At 46.0% G+C, this 23225-nt stretch overlaps 1 protein-coding gene and 1 long non-coding RNA gene across 5 annotated transcripts in view; one reads left to right on the top strand and one right to left on the bottom strand.

Annotated features, from left to right (window-relative positions):
* ME3 (malic enzyme 3) overlaps positions 1–23225 on the top strand; it is a 115830-nt gene that overhangs the window by 17802 nt on the left and 74803 nt on the right. The window contains exon 2 of one of the 3 annotated variants that reach the window (XM_044441453.1): positions 4272–4323. The exons of the other annotated variants lie outside the window; for them this stretch is intronic. The gene's annotated coding sequence lies outside the window, so the exon portion shown is untranslated. The remainder of the gene's footprint in view (positions 1–4271; positions 4324–23225) is intronic. 3 annotated transcript variants of the gene reach the window in all.
* On the bottom strand, positions 14866–21294 carry LOC123029015. 2 transcript variants are annotated; one of them, XR_006415822.1, is made up of 2 exons: positions 20143–21294; positions 14866–15562 (listed from the first exon to the last, which is right to left on the bottom strand). It is a non-coding gene; the product is annotated as an uncharacterized LOC123029015 (long non-coding RNA). The 2 variants fall into 2 exon arrangements; XR_006415821.1 differs by having other exon boundaries at positions 14866–18463.

The raw sequence follows: 23225 nt of genomic DNA on the forward strand, positions 1-23225 counted from the left end.
CTTTCGCATTTATCTATTCATTCAGGGCGCACTCCAATACTCTCCAACAGTGAGGGGCAGTGGTAATGAATTCTACCGATACCTTGTACCATGCATTTTATCTAGATGGCCATTTTGGGCTGTCTAGAAGATATTCTAGGGAGGGAGAGGAGAGGGAAGGGAGGGTTGCTGGGATGCTAAGAAGAAATGTTTTAATAAATAATAAATAAAAAGAATAAATGGTGCAAGCCATTGGACCCAGCCTTCTCCCATCTCCGTCCTCCTGGCATGTCCCTTTTCCTGAGGCCCAGTTCTGTCCTTGGGAGGTGGGGGGAGGGCTCTGTGTTCCGAGTCCCAGATCTAAGATTGCTGGACCTTGAAGCTGGGGCTCCCAGGTAATGCCCTCACTCACTCATTTCTGCCCCATCGGTGCAGCTTCAGTGAGTTTGTAGAACTGCATCCAATCAAATAAAATGGAACACCAAAAACGTGCCTTTGTACAGTCAGAGAAAGTTAAATGCAGTGAACGGTGAACCATGCAAACATAAAACAGTAGCAAGGTACATTGCAAATCACTTCCCAGCTGATCACTGATAAAGATCCAGCTCGAGCCAGATTCCTGTGATCACATACTTGCCAGAGTCTACGCCAGGGAAACGGTGAGCTCAGTAAGTCTCTCCAAAAAACTTACTTCATTGTGCTCCCCGGTTGAAGAAATTATTTGCTTAAATCCAACAGCAGCATAAAATAGCCGGTATCATCCTGCTAGCCTCTGTTATTCTGTGTCTGCAAGACTAAATGTACAATCCTATATGTGTTGGGACAGAAAAAAAATCTCCTACAGCTCCCAGAATGCCCTGTTCGTAGGGCTCAGGCCCCTGCCTTCAGCTGCCACCTTTTGAGCTGTACTTGGGCCACAGCTACATCCTTGGGGAAGCAGAAGTTCCAAAATGTGGGTGCCACCACTGAAAAGGCCCCGTCTTGCTTTCCAAACCTAATGGTACTGGGTAAAGGCATTGGGCTTGGTCTGTGTGGCCAACAGTAGTGTATGCAGGAGGAGTCCTGTGTCAGCACTTTTGGAGAGAAAATCATGGATCCCAGAGGTGTCCCTGGTGCTTGGACCTGCCTGGAATTGTTCAGTGCTGACTTTCTTGGTATCAGTTCCCACCATTGACAAACATATGCTTGTAAGAATGGTGGGGATGGTTTTGCAGGGCGGAAAGCACATCTGCATTCTGAGGTCGGAGCTGAACATGCATACGGTGGGCATGTCGTGAGCGGAGCCGGCTGGTGCCGGGGGTCAGACTAGATGGCCCGGGAGGCCCCTTCTGACTCGCTCTGTTTCTATGTTTCTATGTTCTATGTTTCCTCATTAAGATGTAAGCCCACTTGGTGCTATCTCGGCCATCATTTCAGCACTTGGTTCAGCCTCTTCTCTGCATCTAAAGACATCATTTAGTGGCTTGATGGAAGGTCAGATGTTTCCCAGTTTTATTCTGTATTGCATGTTGTTTTTAGCTGTAACTTCTTTTATTTTTTAACTTTGTAAACTGTAGAATCCCATTATGGATTTATTGTATTGTGGTCTTGCTTTAGGAATAGTCATAAGCAAGACTAGAGACCTTCAACTGTTGAGGGGTATAGAAATGATTTGAAATGAAATGAATGTCATATAATTATAGAAAAAATAGAATTTAAAGCTAGGGAGTCACCTGTAGGAACTCTCTCCTCCCCTTTTATTTTGCCTCTGTCTGTTCAGCTGTTACTGTTTTGGGGGTCTCAATATTACCATCTGGCTTGAGAGGAGTGGCAAGCAGTACAACTGCTAATAATAAATGGGTTTTTTTCCCCTGGAGTTATTTGTGGAGGGAGACAGCAATTAGTAACGAACATAAGACACTGTCCTTTCTCATTTTTACACTTCCTTTAATGCGATGACCCCTTATCGGCATTCTCCTTCTTTGCAGGTCTCTTGTGATGTGTCATTTTCCTGCCCCCAGCACATCACTTAAGTACAAATAATACAGTTACTTAGAACATCCTGTCCTTTTTCCATTGTTCTATCTGAGTCCTTCCCCCTACCCTATAAATTTGCCTTGGGTAAGTTTCAGATTTCAAGCTATTTTTCTCTTGGCATGGACGTTCACTAGAAGGAGAGCCAGTGTGGTGTCGTGGTTAAGAGCATGGGACTGGGACTCAGGCGATCTGGGTTCTAGTCCCCGCTCAGCCATGGAGCCAGCTGGGTGACTTTGGGCCAGTCACAGACTCTCAGCCCAGCCTACCTCACAGGGTTGTTGTTGTGGGGATAAGATGGAGGAGGAGAATGATGTAAGCTGCCTTGAGCCCTTTGTCGGAAAAAGGCAGGCTATAAATCGAAAATTAAATAAATAAAGTAAATAAATAAAGGTTCTGGCACCATTAAGACATTTCAGAATTTATTAGCTTCCTGTGCATAGGTCACATGGGTGATTGCCATAGATGTTTTGGTGGCATATAGTTGTGGCATACATCTTCTCACCAATGAGGCCCATCACAAGAGGCAGTGTGGTGTAGTGGTCAAGTTCTGGATTACGGCCTGATTGAAATCCTTACTTAGCCATGACATTTACTGGGTGATCCCTTTCATGCTCACCTTACCTACCTCACAAGGTTGTTGTGAAGATTAAAGAGGGAGCTATGTGGTGTTGCCCAGAGTTTCTTGGAAGACAGGATAAAATTGTAATAAAAGGTATTTACATGTAGAAGAAAACCCACATGTGCATGTATTACATGCAGTGAACTGACACACTTTCCTCTACTAGCAACCTGCTTACTTGTTCCTTACTTGCAAATGATATAGGATTGGAACTGAGGGTTTGAGCCCTGTACACACTCACTTGAGAATAAATCCCATTGGTAGTAGGACTTCTGCACAGACAGAAAAAAGTCCTACAGCTCCCAGCCATGTAAGACTTTTGGACTGTCCAAGCATCCGTGGGATTGTACTTTAGCTATTAATCCACAGTGGCATTAATCCTCATTCTCTCAAAACAAAAAACTAGCACTAGTCACATTTGGGGCAATTTTTTACTCCAGATGGAAGTGCCTCTGGCAAGAAAAAATGCTGAATCTAAAAAAACCTTTGTTCTGGCTGAAATTTTCCCACAAGGGGTTGTAAGCAGCAAAAGAATGGCTTTCTGCTCTAAGCAAGTACAGGTAATACAAGGTTTGTTCCTTCCTGAGACTATACAGAACAAGAGAATCTGCATAACAGCGCTTGGCCCGCTGATCTTTTCACTGCATAACAATAGTTCGTCTTACTAACTTTAAAAAAATCATAGCATAGCTTTCTGTCAATAGATTTTAATTCGGTTTGCTGGATGCTTTAGCTAAGAATCTGAGCTTTAACTAGGCTCTCTAGACAATAGGTGTGTTTCCAATTGGATTTGCTTCCATTAGCCAAAAAGATAGAAATCACATCTGTTATTCAGCAGTGGGATAGAACACCAAATTCTGGAATGAGCCAATTTCTTTTGCAATCGGATTCCCTCAAGTTCTTATTCAGTTTGGCTTGCTTTCCTGAGTTAGCACTAAAGACAATTTTTGGTACATCAGTTCCTTCGGGGATTTTTTGAAGACCAGTGCATGAGGGGATCCTAAAATATGCATGACTCAGAGAAACCCTCGGGAGTTTCCTTGTAGCAAGTTTATTGAAAGTGCATCTCAAAAATCTATTTTGCCCCCAGGATGGTTAACGCCATCTATTTAAACTTCATGCAGAAGGCACCCAGGTGTTCAGACTTGTTAAGGGAGGACCTCTAAAGCACAATCCTAGACACACATAATTAGTAAGTCCAAGTGAATTCAGTGTTAAGTGTATATTTCAGGTCCTAAAATCTTCAGTTTCTAAAACGCCTTATTGTAACTTTTACATAAAGTAAAGCTGCCCTCTATTTCAGAGTCAAGAAACTTTGGAAAAGGAGCATCAACTTTGACTTAAAGCAGCTTTCCCCAACCTGGTAGCCTTCAGAGCCATTTGGAGTCATGGCCTTCGTGGCCCCTTCCAGCTCTACTATTCTATGATTCTATGAAAAGCAACCCTCAGAATTCCCATCTAGCAGGGTCCTTGACTGTGAGTTCTGGGTGTTGCAGTCCAAACATGTCTGGGAGCCACAAGGTTGGAGAAGGCTGACTTAAAGTTGAACAAAATATTGCAAAGTTGCTTTTCATTGTTTCTGCTAGCCAGCCAGCTGTCCATGACCCTCTGCAAAATGCTCTATTTCATTCCCCTGGTTTTTCCTTTCTCCTCACAGGAGATACTTGGCTCCGTACCAGGTGAACTTGCTCACTCCTCACTGGATTGAGGTAGGGAGGTTGTTTTTGTTGCTGCTGCTTTTGCTTTCTTTTTGCTTTCGCTTTTGTTTTTGTTTGGGGGCTTGTCCCTGTACACTGGTTTTTTAAAAAGTACTTTTTCAACCTGCACGTTCCCCCAAGCCTGCCGAGAGCTTCTTGCAGGTTACAAAATGCAACGACATTCACAGCCTGAGAACTGAGGATAGTGCAATGAAACTACCAGGTTGCCTCTGCGCATGGTTCTTTATATGTCGCTTAGGGGAGAAAGGGGTTGAGGGCCTGGCCGCTCCCTGCAATTTCCCTTATCAGCCCAGAAATTAGCCCCTGCATAAACCCCAAATGAGGCTGCCCACCCCCTTTCCCCCATTCAGTGCTCTTTGCTTTCAGCCACGCATCTAGTCCAGGTAGGAAAGGGTGGCTACCCACCGAATCCCGACCACTGTAACTTGGTTTCCGGCCATAATACATTGGCCAGCCTAAGAATCCACCCAGACTCTTAGCTATGCTTCCCTTTCCCCCAGGATTGGAAAGGAAGTATTTTAAGATGGAAGGAATCCTTTAAAATGAGACACATTTGTTTTGTTCTTCCAGCATTTGAAACTCGATAAATCTCGTAGGTGAATGGCCAAAAGTATGTATAGCATAAAGGCTGGAGTTGATGATAATCAAATTTGATTTACTGAGGGAGGAATCACTCTCAGGGAGTCCTGTGAGAGGCAGAGTTCTCTGAAACCTCTGTGTACATGTGCTAGCTCTGTATGCTAAAGATCTGTGGCATACCTCGACCTTATAAGGCGATGGTTCTGCACACCAGAGTTTTGCTCAATGCTCAATTCCAAGTTACAACGCGCTAGTCCTTGAGAGACCTTTGTGGCTCCCGAACGGGTGGGTGTTGCGAAGATTTCTCTTCACTGGGTTTGTGAGGAGTCTCCTGGGGACTTGTGGTGACGGTGAGAAATGCATTTAGTAAAAGAGAGAGAAGAGATGGGAGATTAGAACAGATTGCAACAGCAGTGGGGCTATCTGAGTTGGGCAATTCATGTGTGCCCCACTGGTCATGTCTGTCTGTAGCTGTATGTAAATCCTTCTAATGTTTGCCACTGAAAGAGCTGTTCCTGGATGGACCTTGTGCTTTACATGTTATTTGTATTAAGGGAGGCCTCCCTCAAAGCCGTTTCATCCATATGGAAGCTGGAACCCAGCAATTCAACGGCATGGCCTAGCATGTGTGATGCTTGATGGTGTGCCATGTGGGGATTCTTTCCAACTGAAATCTGAGTCATAAGTTCCATAAATAAAGCAGAACTGAGGTGCACGTGCTGGAGCCAGAATAAATCTGGTTGCCGTGTGGAGGCCAAGAGAGTCTTCTGCAGCCATAAGTTCACCCGTGGCAGCCATGGCCATTTTGCACTGCACGGGATGGGTGGGTGCAAGGGGGATTGTGCCAGCCCTGGGATTGGGAGGGTCCTTAGGGCAGGCGTCACCATGCCCCCTCTCCCTGAGTCTTCCTTCTCACTGGTCTCGCTCCTCATCTCCTTTCTCAGCTTGCTTGTCTGAGAGGTAGAGAGCCGGTGAGCAGATAGGCAGCGACCCTTGACAGCGTCCAGCCAACCCTAACCCTAACCCTTGACACTGGGAAGAAACTCACAACAACACAATTCACAATGGCCAAGGCATTGGTTAGCAGCAATATCTGAAGGGCCATAGGCTGTCTTCAGATAAAAGTGTTTCTATCATGAGCAGGTCCCTTCCTTCCCTCCTCTTCCAGGTTCAAAACTCAAAACAGTCCTTTGAAATGCAGATCTTTTACTGAAAATTCAAGAGATCCAGAACAGTACAGTCTTCTACCAAAGTTGAGGGAGAAGCCTCTGGCCATGTGAAGAGTTGAATCCAAATGGGACATGTCCCCTTGGCCCCTCCCTTTCAGGAAAGCTTCTGGCTCCACCCTCGGGGTGGTTCTAGCTGCCTGCAAGCAAGATGGCAGGAAAAGCAAAGTCCCTCCAGCTTTCTCATGATACCCTCCTTACTGGATCAAGGACCGGGTCTTGTATAAGCCCCCCATCTCCTCCTGAAAGCCCTTCTTTCCTGTCCAAAACCGGCTGTACTCACACTCTGCCTGAGAAGCATCTCTGTGCAAACTTGGAACATCAGCGCATGCTCACCTTGCTCCTGCACCGTCTCCTCCTCAGAATCCGAGGACAAGCTGCCTGAACAGTCCCCAGAGCTCTATTTACCTATTTTAGTCCATGTTTATACCACCCAATAGCCAAAAGACTCTCTGTACAGAGAGCTCTGTATTAACTGTACAGAGAGCTATTGGATCATGTAAAAAATATCATCTGTTATTAAGTACTAATGGCATCCCCTTCCCCCACGGGGTTGGGATGAGCAAGGATTGTGTGTGTGTGTGTGTGTGTGTGTGTGTGTGTGTAGATAAGTCCCCCTGCTGCCCCCAACCTCCCACCTAGCATCACGGTGTACATCCCTTGAGAGTCACAAATGAGAAAGAAAATTTAAGGCTGCTTTAAAAAGAACCTTTCCCCCCACTTGACTACATGATGTATGTTTAGGTTTGGCAAGAATGCCTTATTCTGTAAGTCCATTTTACAAGGGTGTTGCAACAGTTTACTGGGTGTAATGTTATTCCCTGACTAAGATCTGGAGCATGGGAAAAAACGTTGCAGGCCGACGAAGCTGTTTCTCCGTCTTGTGAGCTCCAGTTCGGCTTGTGAGCGCTGGATGCATGCTCTTGCACCTCACGTGGAGCTCTCTGCCCACATCAATCCATGTGAGGGAGGGAAGCGGCTCTTCCAAAGAGTGCCAGTGTTGCCTGCCAGCCAGAGCAGCTGCCACACCTCTGTGGCCTGGATCTGAAGCCAGCCCAGGGGGGAAAGAAAATAATTCCTTAGGGAAGTTATGGGTGGAGGAGCTGCACTCCTCCTCTTTCCAGAAATGTGGAGGAAAGAATGTCTCTTTTTCCTAAGCCTCTTCTCTGACCTCCCTCCAATTGGACCAGGAATATTTTCTTAGTTTTTGTGTTTTGATTTGTTTACAAAATTGATACCCCGCCTTTCTACCCATTAGGCATCTCCGTAGTGGCTTTCCAGACAAACAGTCTAAAACTGAACAAAAACAATAATGGAGCACTTTTCAGCAGAGCCACTTAATGTTTCTGCATCTGGAGAATAAACAATTAAAATATATTTGAATCGCCAGCTGCTAAAAGCTTGGGAGAACCCCAACAGGATTAAGTGGCACCAGTGGCTTAAGAGGGTGGTTCACTAGGGAAGCCGTGTCAAAGCTCAGGACCACCACAGCAACAGAGTGCCGGCTACCTAATTTCCAAAGATGGGGGCACCTGCATGAAGCCTCTGCAGCTTACCTTGTATTGGTATTTGTACCCTGCCTCCCAGCCAGAATCCTTGAGAAGGGCTATAAATAGCACTCGAATAGCAGAAGATGTGTATCAGTCTGTCTTTCAGTGCTGTGGCACCAAGGCATTGAAACCTAGGCACCTGGAACTTGGCATGCATATTCAGGGGACCCTGGGGGAGTGCAACTTAGAGTTATTTTGTTTTTAAAACTCATTAAGTTTTATTAACTTTAATATCCCCTTGTGGTTAGCACCTGTAGTGGCCTCTTTACCCAGCAGGGCCCGTCTTGGTTTTGCAAGCTGTAGAGTTTAAACCAAGGAAGACTTGAAGGCTGAAGGACAGTTTTATGTCTTGATCTTCCCCACGTCCCTGATGTGGACCACTCCCTCTCTTGAGGAGAGAGAACCGAAAATCCCCTCCCTTAGGCATACTGGTATGTACCTGGGGCTACCTAGGAGTGCAGGTGGGCGTGAGTTCCTTTAGACAGGCCAGACATCCTGTGTCTGTCCCAGTCATCTGTATAAGATGCTTGAAGGCTTTGCTGCATCTAACTAAGAGCTATTTCCACCCATGCAAAGCCAGGTCTGTTTGCTAGGTTAATATACCCGTTGAGGGAACAGCGCCAACCAGAGGCAGCTCACTTAGGCCAGAACCGATCTTTAACTTAGAAACGCATATCTTTGGAAGGCCTTCTGCCCCACTACCCCGTTGCCCATGGCCACTTGCTGAAATAAAAGGGCAACATTTCCTCACCTAGAATCTTTCAGCCTGAGTTTCAGATGCCTCCTCTCCCTGTTATGCATCCATTTTGCAAGCAGTTCTGTCCTTAGGAAACAAAGTCCTGGATTACAGATTTGCATAGTCGGTGGCACCCCGACTATGGAATGCGCTCTCTGGAGAGCTCCGCCTGGCACCGTCATTATATGCTTTTCGGCACCTGGTCAAGACCTTTTTATTTGACCAATATTTTTAAAGTTAATTGATTTTAATTGTATATCTAGTCACTTAATTTATTTTTAACCATGTCGTTTTATTCTCAGTCGTGGTGTAGCCAAATTATTTTGTTTAGGATTAATAATATATTGTAAGTCGTCCAGAGACGACAGTAATGGACGGGCTATAGACTTCCTAAATAAATAAATATGCATATGCAAATTTGTGGGGGGTCCTCACCACTATGGGCCTGTGCCCCGAATCTTTTTGGTCCCCAGAACTGCCCCAGCCAGCCCTTCTGTAGAATTGCCATGAACCTTGGGCGCCATGTGGCAGGCAGCTTCGAGCCGCTGCTCACACACCCAAGGGGATGTGCTGGCGTCATTGCTGCATGGAACGGATCCAGCCCCGACTCCACCAAAAAGCTTTGCTCATCCCAAATGTGTTTACCCAGCACCTCCTCCTCCTCCGGCCAGTATTTATTTGCCCTCATTGGGCATTTATTTGCATGCCTATTTATCCTTCCAAAGGGCTCAGAGTGACTTGCCAGGGCTTCTCAAAGCAGTTCCCATCCAGGCAGCTTGCAGTCCGAGGCCTGCTTAGCATCAGCAGCAGGGCTGCCTCGGTGAGCTTTGGACCATCTCCCCTTCTGTGCAGCCCAACACGAGTGCCTTGCTGGTCTAGTGTAGATGCTCCCTGGGCATGGGAGGCAAATTGCAAATTTTAGCTCAAGCGGCAAACTGCTGGTCAGGAAAAGGAAATTTGACCATGTTCTCAGGGTGGGTGAGTAGGACGCAGCCAGTGCAATCTGAGTTGATGGATGGAACATCACCTGCAGTGTCGCTGTGTTTGAGCAGAACCAGGGGCCTTCTATCTTATAAAGTCAGGAGACTTGGTCTTAACCAGGGACCAGCCCCTTGAGATCTGCAGGAGAGGCCCTTCTCCAGGAACCCTCCGTGAAAGAAAGTAGGAGGGTAGGTACTCGGAGGAGGGCCTTCTCTGTGGTGGTGCCCAATCTATGGAATGCGCTCCCCAGAGAGGTCCGCCTGGCGCCGTCGTTATTTGTTTTTCGGCGCCAGGCAAAGACCTTTTTATTTAAACGTCATTTTAATTGTTGATATTATTTGCTTATTTTATCTGGCCAGGGCGACTTATTTTATATTGTTAATTTGTATGTATATTTGAATGTTTTATATTTTAATTTTATGTTGTGAGCCGCCCCGAGGCGTCGGCGAATGGGGCGGCATAGAAATGTTTTAAATGAATGAATGAATGAATGAATGAATGAATGAATGAATGAATGCAGGGTCAGTGTGGATGGTGGGCATGATTGGGCTCCTGCCAAGGCCTGGACCCACCCATGGAGCTGTTCCTTCTCCTCCCCTTGCATCCTGCTAGTTTCCTCCTCCTCACTCTGGCCCAGGCAATGGATGTGGTGAGAAGGAGAAGCAGGCAATGCCAGGGCCCGCTTGCTCACTGGCTTCCACCCTGTTCAGCTAGCAAGTGACCGCAGCGATGCAAAAGACGAGGAGCAGCAGGAGCAGCTGGGGACCGCAGCGCCAGAAGGCAGACACCTGGGGAGAGAGGCCCGTTCAGGGTTGCTTGCCCAGGGCCCCCCAGGAGCATGGAGTGGGCGCTGGCTATATCATACCAGTTTGGAATCAATAAAGAATCTTTTAGTAGTCCTGCACAGATGGACCGATAGCGTGGTCCTGATTGAACCAGCCAAGATATTGGCTTTCTCTTGACCCCAGCTTAGCCTTCCGGACTATTTTAAGATCCTAACAGCTACTTAACCTTCCAGACTACTGAGCATCTGGAATTCGGGGGGTGGGGGCTTTAGGTTTTGTCCAAAGGTAGTTTGTGCTTCTGCAAACCTTACGGTTTTCCCGAGCATGCTTGACATCTCTCTTGTGCCTAGATGGTGCTGGTTTGGTTGCACAAGGATAACACCCTGAATAGCATTAATAGAAATGATGATCTCTGAATAAAGGATTATATTGTTCGGTCTCCCTGTGCGGTTATGGGTGTTCAGTGGCATGCCCAAGTGAGGTTATTGCAGCTGACTCAATCGCTCATGGACCCTAAAAGAGCTCCATTCTGGTTGAAAAAGTTTTGAAAGAATTTGCCCATTCTTTTCCTATGTGGTCACTGTAACCTTTTCCCAAATAATTTCCAGTGATTTTTCTGAGTAATACCCTCCACCCACTCTTCAGAGCATGAGAAGTTTAATATTGAGACTTCTTCATTTCTTCGGCTGTAAAGGAGATGGGAAAAGCACTTGGGAATTATATTACCAACCTCATGAAAATTATATTACCAACTCCCAGCCACCCTGAAAAGATCCTTGCCTTTCTGCAGTGTGTCTCTCATTACATTATACTTGTGTATGTGTTGTACTTGTTAGTTTGGGAGCCAATCTCAGTTGTAAGGTAGAGTATAAAGTATAATCAAAGAAGTAAGATTTTCTCCTGCCCTGAATGGCAATGTTGAAAGTAGAGCTGTTAAAAACAGGCTGGAATCCAGCTGTCTTATGCTCACCAGATTTCTTTCCCACACTTGGTTCATTTGGTAGCTTTGGGCTCTCAGGCCAACCTACTTCACGGGGTTGTTGTTACGGAGATAAGATTTTGAAGAGGAGAAGAATTATGTAAGCCACCTTGAGTCTTGCAAGAAAAATGGTGGCATATAAATATAATAAATAAATGATGTCTGTATTGACTACCCTGATGCAGAGGCAGTATTCTTTCAAATATTTGCTATGGGGGGAGGGGGGCTGTTGTTGCCCTCATATGCATGTAGGCTTCTCAGTTTCACCTGGTGAACCACTGCGGGAAACAGGATGTGGACTAGAAATAGACCACCTGTTCCTCCAGTTATACTTTTTCACCAGAAAGGCTTTTCCCTCCCCCTGGAGTGAATCCAGGTGTCTCCCCTCTTCTCCCCTCTCTGCCTGGTGAAATGCCCCTTTTATCTCTCTCTAAGGTTGCTTTCCCAGCCTCAGAGAGCAGCCAATGCAGTTCCTTCCATGCTGGCTCCTGGGGAGTCTCAGAGCTCCGATTCACAGCTCCACAGTGGGAACACTGTCTCCAACTTCCAAAAAATCCTATGGCCCCTCAGATGCTCTCTAAAGGCCATAGGATTGCTCCTTCCATCTTTTTAAGATGAGATATCACAGGTACGGGCAAACTTTTTCTATCAATGGACACATTTCCTCACAGGGAATCTGTGGCTGCATGCTCGTAGGTAAATCCTGAGCCAAAAGCGAGGGCTTACCCCTTTTTTCTTCCTGCCACCCCCTTTTCTTTCTCCCTTTTCCTTTCCACACAGCAGGCAGCCAGAGAAGGGACAGATTGCTCTTTCAGAGGTCTGCATGGAGCAGCCCTATGAAATTAGGCTAAGGGCCATGTGTTGCTGAGCCCTGGAGTAACAACATGAAGAATGATGGAAACATCAAGCAGGGTGATTGTACTGGTCTGTCACCGCAGAACCTAGAAAGATTCCTGCTGTCGCACCTTAATCCCCAATAAATACATCACAGCAAAAGACTTTCTGTTGTGTTCTGGAGATGGAGTCATCAGTTGCATGAAATATGATCCTCATTTGACAAGTCCAGATGCTCAAACGTCATGAAATGCCAAATGGACGATTCTGAGAAGCTAAGGCAACAGGATCTTTGAGCTTTTAAGGCAAATTCAGTCTACAGAATGGCTGAAGTCTGGAAGCATTTAGCAATACATTTCCCAAAATGGGGGCAGACAGCAGATCTGGGAGCTTTTTATCTGGCAGTAACACCAGATTGGCTTTCTGGTGTCACCTGACACAGACTGGAGGAGTTACTTCAGCACCAGTACCATGAGGTAACGGAAGCAACCTAGTTGTTGCTAGTTGCGAAGTTGCGTCTGACCCTTCGCGACCCCACGGACAACATTCCTCCAGGCCTTCCTGTCCTCCACCGTCCTCCGGAGTCCACTTAAACTCACATCGACTGCTTCAGTGACTCCATCCAGCCACCTCATCCTCTGCCGTCCCCTTCTTCTTTTGCCATCTATTGCTCCCAGCATTAGGCTCTTTTCCAGGGAGTCCTTCCTTCTCATTAGGTGGCCAAAGTATTTGAGTTTCATCTTCAGCATCTGGCCTTCTAAAGAGCAGTCAGGGCTGATCTCCTCTAGGACTGACTGGTTTGATCGCCTTGCGGTCCAAGGGACTCATAGGTGTCTCCTCCAGCACCACAATTCAAAGGCCTAATTTCTTCAGTGCTCAGCCTTCCTAAACAGGAAGGGCCATAAAATATACAGTATAGGTTCGCATGTTGTGACAACTCACTCTGAGGATAAGCTACACAGGTTGGATTTTTTAAAGTAACAATTAGACTCACTGTGAGTTGTCCCTCTTCCTTCTTCCCTGGGGTATTCCAGGGGTCTTGGCAGCTAAATCCACCTTGCTGCTTCTCCCCAGCATGATCAAAAGCTCCTTTTCTCGCACTGTATCCTTTCCTCACTTTTCCTCCTCCTTCAAAGATCACTTCACAATGTCTGAATTGACAGCCAGTGCCAGCTACTCCAAAGTGCCCAAGTGGCACATTGGAGAAGCTGTCACTGCTTTGCCACCTTTAAACATTATTATTCCTAGTTTGGGCCTCCCTAATAGAAGCAAATGTTTTGTGCTGTTCTTTTTAAAATTTTGTAGTCAGACTTGAGCAATAGCACACTGCACACTTGCAGTCTCGACTGGGCAGGTTTGTCTGGGCAATGTCACCCTAGACATTGAGCCCGAGGGGCTGAAAAGAGGCTTATTCTTAACTTCGCTTTCACCACAACAGCTGTCAAAGGTTGCACTGGCAAAAGCTGAGCTGTCATGCGAAAGCAAAGCCGCAAGTGGTCTTTGCTTGTGGAAGGGGGGCAGTAGACCACCTAGTTGCAGTGAGGCCTGCTACTCTTTGGGGCCAACCTTGACATTTGCCAGTGCCCTACATCTTTTCAATCCTTTCTGAGATTTTAGATTTTATTTTTATTTTATTTATTTTTTAATTTATGTCCTGCCTTTTTCCTTCAAGGGGCTCAAGGCAGCTGACATCATTCTCCTCCTCCATCTTATCCCCCAACAACAACCCTGTGAGGTGGGTTGGGCTGAGAGTCTGTGACTGGCCCAAAGTCACCAAGTTGGCTCCATGGCCGAGTGGGGACTCGAACCCAGATCGCCTGAGTCCCAGTCCCATCCTCTTAGCCACTACGCCACACTGGCTCTCCAATATACTCAGATAGGTGGAACAGAGTGATCCACCCACATTTATTGGAGCAGACAGTTTTGACAACTGTCAAAACTCGGGCTTTCTTTTAATTCAGGGTTTTTGACAGACCTAATTGGTGCCTTTTCAAAGGCCAATGGGCTCAGACAGCACAACAACCCATCGTGGGCCCAACAACCTCTACCACAAGACATGGGTTGTCAGGGTGGCTTTTTACCTGGGAAGCATTCCAGGTTCTCACAACCCAACAACCCACCATAGTTTTTCACTCTCCGTGGGTTATGCTAGCATGCCAACCCACACTGCACATTATTAAGACAATGTTGCGTTAAGATAGGCTGCCAGAAACCAGGCAGCTCTGCTTGGTGCGGACAGCGAACGAGGCAGAGGAGTGCCGTTGCAGCTCCGTCTCCAGCCTCGCACAGTAAATCACATTCATTCCAACACTGGATACTGCTGGCTGGGGAACGGCAAATGGGAGTCCTGCCATATTGGACTCTGGTCAGCATCTTTTGGGTTGCTGTTTCTCTCCACGAGAGTGCCTACGCTTTCTTTAAGTTTCACGACCGTTTTAACTCCTCTCCATGCAGATTCTTGTGGGCGCAGCCACAGAGATGATTAGCTCTGCCCCTGGCTGCCTCCCAGGCTGCTCCAGTAACAACTGTAGGGCTGCTTAATGCTGAAAGCCTTTCCCATGCCACAAGTATACCAGAAGGAGCTGGCCTGGGCAGTGACCATACAGTCTTCTTGACCCACACGGTTCATGCCTGTAGACATGACTGAAGTGGTGTGGGATGAGCCACTTCCTAGAAGCTGCACCCGCTCCAGAACAGCCACCCACACCAGAACGGTTATCGGGACTGGGTTTTTGTAGGAGTCAGATCACAGCGCAAAGATATTGCCAGCTCAAATCACACAACCCCAAAGCAAAGAGGGATGAGGCAGGCAAACAAGCAAGACTGAATGCAGGATGGAGACAAATTCAACCTAGAGGGAGGATGGGAAGCAAAAATAATGTACATAATTCATTTTTAAAACAAACCAAGTATGGTGAAAGTTGTCCTTGTATGTAAGCAGACACTATGCCCATTCTGTACAGAAATGCCTGATAGGCAGAAAGCAGCAAGACCTTTCCGGGCACAGAGAAGTACTAATGTAAAACAACTTCAGCTCTTGGTTCTGTGCCTTTTTATCCAGGTGTTCAAAGCATGCTCTGCCGAGTTCAGTGGGGCTTCCTGCTAGATACAATGGGGATGGGATGGCACTTTGGCCAGGATCCAGCGGTGGTGAGTCGTAGCAGGTACCGTTGCCCGCTTGTTCAGTGGCTCTCAGCTGGCCAGGCAAGTCCGCTGCAGCTGCGATGAGAAAGAGGAGGAGAAACAAGCACATCTGGTGACAACTGGGAGTCAGAATAAACAGCTCATTCTCAGCCTAGCATTCTGCACGTCCAAGTCTGTGGTTGGAGCTGCATTTGTGGTACATGCGCCATGCAGTTTTATATGTGCAGAGACACTGGTGAAGACAATCATGTTAGGGAAAGTCGAAGGCAGACGATGAAAGGAAAGACCAAATGTGAGATGGGCTGATTCCGCAAAAGGAGCCACGGCCTTGAACTTGGAAGAGCTGAACGGAGCTGTCATACACAGGATGTTTTGGAAAGCTGTCATTCATAGGGCCGTCATAGGTCAACGACAACCTGACAACAAATAACAAACAACAACATTTGCTTCTATGACTGCAGAGTGCAGCGGGATTTAAGTGGTGGCAAATCTAAATGCAAGTCGTTTTGCCTCCTTTCAGTGCTCCATAAATTACCTTTGCTTGGCGTCATTCAGATTGTGAAATAATTTTGGAACGGCTGGGACTGTAGTGTAAATACACATCTTCCTATACTGTGGTGATGGAAATATGGCTTCTCTGAGAGAAGAAAAGTCCAGCAATGGCATGTGAGGTCCGCCCACTTTTGCTTTGTAGTTTGGGGTGAGCGATGATGCTGGTGCATCAGAGCAGCTCAGGAAGCTGACCCAAGTCAGACGAATGGTCCATCCAGCCCAGTAGTGTGAGCACTGACTGGCAGCACCTCTCCAGGGTCTCAGACAGGCCACTTTCTTAGCACTGCCTGGAAATGCCAGGATTGAACCTCGAACCTTTTGCACTCAGACTAGGTTTTCTGTTTTGCTGAGTCAGGGCCCTTCCCTGCATGTATTATCTCAGACCACACGATGGGATCACACCATGCAATGCTAAGAATGGTTACTCCAAATTCACTCCTGGAGTATTTACTCACAGATACATTTGTACAGGATTTCAGGCATCGTTATGTGTTCAATACAGTTTTTGTAGTATTAGCACTGTTAATTTTATTTCTACATCACCCAGTAGCTAAAATACAATAAAATGCAATGTAAAATCACAATAACAAGATCATAACATTTCATTTCAAATTTTAAACCTAAGTTTAGCAACTTAAACAGCTAAGACAGGCTAACTTTAATACCCACCTCCAAAGTCCTGTACTGGCCAAAAGTCACCTAGTGAGCTACAAGGCTGAGCAGGGTCTAGAACCCGGATCTTCTGAGTCCCAGACCAGGCACTGTTAACCGCTAAACCACACTGGCTATCAGATAGGTGGCGTCTTATCCTGCTTATTTCCGAAGAGGTCAAAATCAGTAAGAATCGGATTTGGTACCACCCGTGTCCCCAAGCATCCCCCAGATCTTTTTGAGACGCATTTGGTTCTCAGGCTGGCCTACAGGAATGCAAGCTGGACCTTGTGAAGCGCACAGAGCATTGGCTGGTTCTTCTGCCTCATGGCTCTGGACTAGCAGTTTTCCTAGGGAGCCCAAGAGGTGCAGAGCCTAAGCAGAAAGCCCGAGGCCTAGAAGGAATCGGCTCATGCAAAGCTGGAGTCTGCGGCCACTGTGTGGAAAATGCCAGTCAGGGTGACATTGGCTTGAATTAGGAAGTCAAAGTAGATCATGATAGTGAATGGACTTGTTCACGGGATTTCAAAGCATTCTTGTTGGCTCCTCCCAGCATACGTCTAGATTTGGACCTTACAGAGTTGATGAAAAGGACAGGCAGTGTTTGCGTGCTGCATGTGATTTTAACGTGGCCTGCCATCACTAGGAGACACCAAAACAAAGCCCAGGAGAGTCCCAGTACTGCTTAAGCGCTACCCGCACAAGAGCCCCTGAGCAAGGCGAATCGTGTCTGTGCGTTAACTAGAATCTCCGGAGCACTCATGCACCATTTCAGCAGCCAAAAACAGTACATTGCCTTGTTCACAAATTTGACAGGAAAATTTAACAAGTTTAGTCATTACCTGCAATTGGAAAGGGAATGGGTTGCAAAGTACAGTTGGCAATGTTACAGGAAACAAACATAAATAAATAGCAGCACATCTGCCTTAATGTAAGGAAGCGGAGATTAACCGCTTCCTTTTAGGGTTTTTTTTTCAGGGTGGGTGTATTAAAATAACACTGTTTTTAAAATGCCTGTCAAAGACTGCAGAGAACTGCAAGATTCATGGAAGAAAATGGCAACAGTGGTGCTGCGAACTTGCCTTGGCCGTGGCCTGTATGCCCCTCCGTTCCTCCAACAAGCCCAAGACCACCGGCCTCATCTTTACTTCTCTCTGTTACCTTCACAGCTCCCCTGTTCTGAGGTAGGATAGGCTGAGAGTCAGTGATTTGCCAAACTTCATCACCAAGTGGGGATGGAAATCCAGATCAGGCCTCCAAGGCCCAGCCCGAAACTCTAACTATTACACCACCCTGAAGACCACCTTCTCCAAGTCGATGCCCTCCAAATTTCTTGGGCTACAAGCCCCATAAGCCCAAACAGGAGCTACAGTTCAACAATATCAGAGGGTACCAAGAAGAAGGCTAAGCCACTCATTAAGCAGAATTCTGGAGAGGGGTCATTGTTGGGACTGTACCATTTCAGATGACAGAAGAAGGAATCACTTTTTTTAATACCACCCCTTTTTAAGACAACAAGAACAAGGACAAGAAGCTATCTGTATGTTGATACCTAGCATGTCAAGGACAAACGGTGCAAGTTTTTTTCAAATATGCAACCTTCGAAGTGCAGTCTCAAGTAGCTTCAACGTATCATGGCCTTATGGATGAAGGCCTTCCCAAATGTCCTGTTTTTCCCAGCCCTGCTCTGTTCTTGACAATCCAGGGCTGTGGCTTCCTTTATAGACTCAATCTATCTCGTATTTTTGGTCTTCCTTTTCTTCTGCCTTTGACTTTGCCTAGCATGTTGGTTTTTTCCAGGGTGGCTCGCCTTCTAAGGATGCACACAAATTACAACAGATTCAATTTTGTCATTTTGCTTCCAGGTACAATTCTGGCTTGATTAGATCTGGGATCTACTTGTCCATCTTTCTGGCTGTCCAGGGTATTTGCAAAGCTCTCCTCCAGCAACATGTTTTGAATGCATCCATTTTCTTCCTGTCAGCTTTTGCTGTTTCTGTTTCTCTCATCCACATGGTAGGCATGTCATGAGTAGAGCCGGCTGGAGCTGGGGATCAGACTAAATGGCCCCTTCTGACTCTTTCTGTGTTTCCATCTCAGTTCAGCTTTCCCACCTATCAATAGTGATCAAGAATAAAATAATGTAAACGATCTTGGTGTTCATCTCCATTGAAACATCCTTACACTCAATTATCTTTTTCATTCCTTCATCGATGCCCTCCAAGTCTCAGTCTTCTTCTAATTTCTTGGCCGCAGGCTTCATTTGAATTGATGACTAAGACAAGGTATGCTTTTTTTTTTTTTTGCAATTTCAGGTTCTTCATTGTTGACAGTAAAGTTGTGTAATCTTTGTCTAGGCATGATTTTTGTTTTCTTAATATTCAGCCGAAGCCCTGCTTTCGCCCTTCCTTCTCTCCCTGTCATCAGTAGTCATTTCAGTTTAGTGTTGAAGTGCTGCTTTCTGCCAGTGATGTGGCGTCATCTACATATCTGAAATGATTGATATAGCTTCTGCCAATTTTAACTCTTACTTCCTCTGATCCTAATCCAGCTTTCCTTATGGTATGTTCTGCATACAGATGGAACGGATAAGAGAATAAAATACACCCCTGTCCAACACTTTTGTCTATAGGAAAAAAGGAAAATTCCCATACAGTTTATTCCTGACATCTGTACACAGAAGACGGTTGTTTAAGTGGAGGAGTGGTAAAAAAGAAAAGGAGGAAGTCCTCTTTCCGCAATATGAAGTGGCACTGCCCAGGAATATGATACAATTCAAAAAGATCTATACCATACGATAGAGCTCAGATCTTTGGAAATTTATGCTGTGGGAATGTGAGAATCTGTAGAAAAAATCAGCATAAGAACCACACTTTTAGTGAATGATGGACAGATCTGTTGACAGGTGGGAATTCAAAATGCGCAGTTTTTAATATAACCTTTAAAAGCATTGACAAAAAGTTGGTTTTACCTATTTATGGGGGAAAGAATCATACTTTGTCGCTGCCAGATTCATTTACATGTGAACATCCAGCTGTGCTTGGAACAACTCTGTGAAGAGCAAATTATAAATACATAAAATGTGTTCATAAATCCTAAGTTTGGAAGCCTTGCAATGGCAGCAATGGCAGAACTAGAAAAGAACATCAAGAATAAGGACATTTCAGTGGAGGCTAATGCCAAGATCATCCATGCTATCATATCCCTGTGGTCACTATGCAGGGGTGAAGAAAGCTGACAGGAAGAAAATCGATGCAGTCAAAAATTGGTGCTGGAAGAGAGCTTTGCATATGGACCAACAAAGAGATGAACAAGTGGATTCTAGGACAAATCAAGTTAGAGCTTTCCCTAGAAGCAAAAATAATAAAACTGAGGCAGAACTTGCTGGAGGAGACAATCATGCTAGGGAAAGTCAAAAGAGGCAGAGGAAGGCCAAATACGAGATGGATGGACTCCATAAAGGAAGCCACAGCCTGGAATTTACAAGAGCTTAGTGGGACTGTCATGGATGGTACATCATGAAGATCTTTCCTTCACAGGGTCACCATGAGATGGAGACAACCTGATGGCACATAACAAAATCCTAAGCACAGGCAACATACAGCTGGGATTTAGAACACAAAATACTGTATATTGAAAGTGGAATTTCTTCTATTCTTCTCACCTTACTCCAGATAAATAGTTCAGCACTTGGGTTAAGCCAGTTGACATTTCCAAGCATTTATCACCATCCATTCTTTATATACTCTTTGCAATTGCATAGAATTAGAAGCAACAATTGGAAGACTCTAACCTGGAGAGACCAACCCTTCTTAAGAAGCTCTGCTGGAGTGAGTCAGACATCCAGTCCCTCCGTCCCAGTCTTGTCAACAAGACTAGTTTTCAGGATTTTAGGCAAAATCCCTTCCTAGTCCTTTCTGTAACGGTAGTCCTAGGAACCTCTGCATGCAAGGTATGGTTTATCGGCATTGACGGAGGACAAGCAGAGATGTTACGGAGAGGATGTTTTCATTCATAGGGTTGCCCTAAGTTGGAGATGACCTGTCAGCACATATCAACAGCAACTGCAGTGCAGATAAGAATGGCCCTGGCGTGTTTGGTCTTGTTAAGATTGGCACAGAAGACTAGCAGTTAACAGAGACAAGGCTTTTCAGTAGCAGCTTATAGAACTCTTTCCCAAGGGAGCTGTGGAAGTTTGGATCCTTCCCTGTTTGCTTTTATGTGATACTTATTATTCTAGTCTGCTCTTGGTTAAAGATATGGGCCGGATTATTAAAACAGCCATTTCTCTTCTGCTTTTCTCCTTAAAAACTTCTACCCAGTTCCTATTGTGTAGGTCTAATAGGAATTGTTTGGTGCTGGATTTGGTGTTGTTACCTAGCTAGAATGGTGTGATACTGGAATTGATGGATATTGGGTTAAAACCACTGCCAGTGCCTTGTTTAGAAAAGCAGCATATCGCTCCTCATATTGATTGATCAATCGGTCAGTCAATAGGAATCGCTCAGTCAGTGCTGCCCTTTCTAGAGCACTGACCACGTTAGCCCATTGTGTTGCACGAAGCCTTAGCAGTCCGCTCCACCCTCTGCATTCCTCGTGGAGAAAAGAGATGTGCTGCTACTTCTTGGGAATCGTAGCAAGGAGGCTTCAGGCTGACCTCCAGGGAGCTGTTTTTCACCAGTTCACTTGCTTTGGAGGCTGTCACCCTTTCCGCCCCCCAAGGTCAAAACTGCTTTGTTGGAAGACGCCTCAGCACATGCAGCTCCTCTGTATGGGTCATGTACTAATCTGAATGCCTCTGGCAATGCCTTTGCTCTTGTGGTTTCTAATTCCCATCCTTCACCCGCCTCCTTCCCTGCACTAGATTTACCATGGTGAGATTCTTGAGAGTCAAAACAGGCTAAAAGAATGACTAGATCTCCTGACTGTTTTTGTGGTCCAATTTTGCTCTGAGCATGGCTCCTCTCCTCCCACATGCAACTGGCCCAGTCTGCTTTCTGATTTCCACTCCCAACATTTGTGTTAGCCTCACTGAGGAGGGAGAACACAAGTAAATTTTCCTGCTTCTTACCACACTAGAACTTCTAGGAGACATTTAGATTCTTAAAACTGCATAGCAGGGAAAGTCAAAGATCTCCTCTCCTAGAAAACTGGAATATTCCAAAGCTGCTTTAGAGTTGTTAAAAAGCAAAACAAACCCTGATTTTAGATCTTCAAAGTTGTTTGTGTCTGTTTTGGTTTAAAGACTGATCGAATGATGATGATGGAGGGGAGGGGAGGGGAGGGGGGAAGGGAAGGAAGATGTCCTCTAGATTGGGCAAGAACATGGCTAAAGCAGGCCACAGGGTGAGATCTGATGGTTCATAACTATGGAGGGCCACTTTCCAGTCCCTTGTCTCTGGAACCTCCTTTACTCGGCCACATGCGGGCAATGCTTCCTAGACTTCTGGCTTTAATGCCAAGCACGGATGTCCTAAATCTCTGCACCTGTGAACTGTCTCACAGAGCTTTTATGATTTGCATCCTACTGACTGGCATGTCATTCTTTTAAAAATGTGCCTGCTAAGGAATGTTCTTCTGCTTGATGTGACCGTTTTCCACATTTCCACTGTTTTCCCTTCTTTCCCATGCTTGCCTTATGCAGCTGTGGCTTTGATCTGCATGTTAAGTGGACCAGCGCTCCCCTTTAAGAGCACAATACTTTGCAAGCCTAGACTCGCATAAACAGCATCCCCAGCCATGCCTAGGATTGTGCCTCATGTGACTGTTTCAGGGGGGGGGGGGCATCATTTTTTATCAGACCCTTCTGGGATTCCCTAGAAGGCCAGGTCGCTTCCCCTGCCGCATCCTTTTCCTTTGACTGCTGATCGTTTGGTGCTTCCTGGCTTTTGCAAACGTTCCCCACCATTTTAAGAAGCCGAGATGCCTCTCCTAAGAGCTTTCAGCCAAACTGTGCTGCCATTTTGGCCCTGCCCCTTTTGGCTTTCACCCCGCCCCATTCTTCTTTTGGCCACACCCACCATGCAGTGTCGCCCCAGAGAGCTTCTTTGAATTGCAGTGCAGTCCTCTAACCGAAAGCCCTTCTGCACCCTTTCTGCACCCCGTAGACCCTTCCAAAGAGTCTAAGGCAGGCACTCTCACCAGACTGGCTGATGGCACTTCTGGCACACGTCCTGCCTTGAGAACTAATTTATTCCTCATTAAATCTGCACTGGATCAATTTGAAGCAAAGTTGCAATTCAGTTTTTGGGCAGGGGATTTCTTGATGGCCTTCTCTATCCAGCCAAAAAGGTTGCCAGCATGCCTCACCTGGGATTTAGTTTGATTTGGATAAGCGGAATAATGGAAGAAACCGGATCAAAGGTGCATCTAACATAGCATCCATTTTCCACAGTCCCTAGTCAGCTCATTCCTGTAACTACACATGAGGTGCCTTAAGATGGCAGCCCAAAGCATTTTGCCCCCAATAACTGGTATTCAGTGGCACCTGGGGCTAAAACTACTTTAAGTCCATATCTAGCAGCTACATCTTTTTTTTTCCTTTTCTATTTTTACTGTACTATAGGCTCAGGGCCCTGATCTGGACTGGGACCCTAGCGTGGGCAGTGGGGGGACTTTTTAGATGTGGACAGGGTCCTTGCTCCAACTCAAGAGTGAAAATCAGGGTGAAATATAGCTGCTAATCATGGATTTAAACCTTTTGGCTCCCTGCTTCTGAACCCAGAAGTTCCCATTGAGCTGTTGACAAGCTGATTCTCCATGAAATGATTGCCCAGTCCGTGTTATTCAACACTTGGTATTTTGTGTGCTGTCAGCAGAGAATCCATCTGCTGATGCTGTATTGACTGGAGGTCTCCTTTGTGAAGCAGAGCCCTG

Source organism: Varanus komodoensis, unplaced genomic scaffold (genome assembly GCF_004798865.1).
Source record: "Varanus komodoensis strain SLA01 unplaced genomic scaffold, ASM479886v1 scaffold4, whole genome shotgun sequence".
Lineage (NCBI taxonomy): Eukaryota > Metazoa > Chordata > Lepidosauria > Squamata > Varanidae > Varanus > Varanus komodoensis.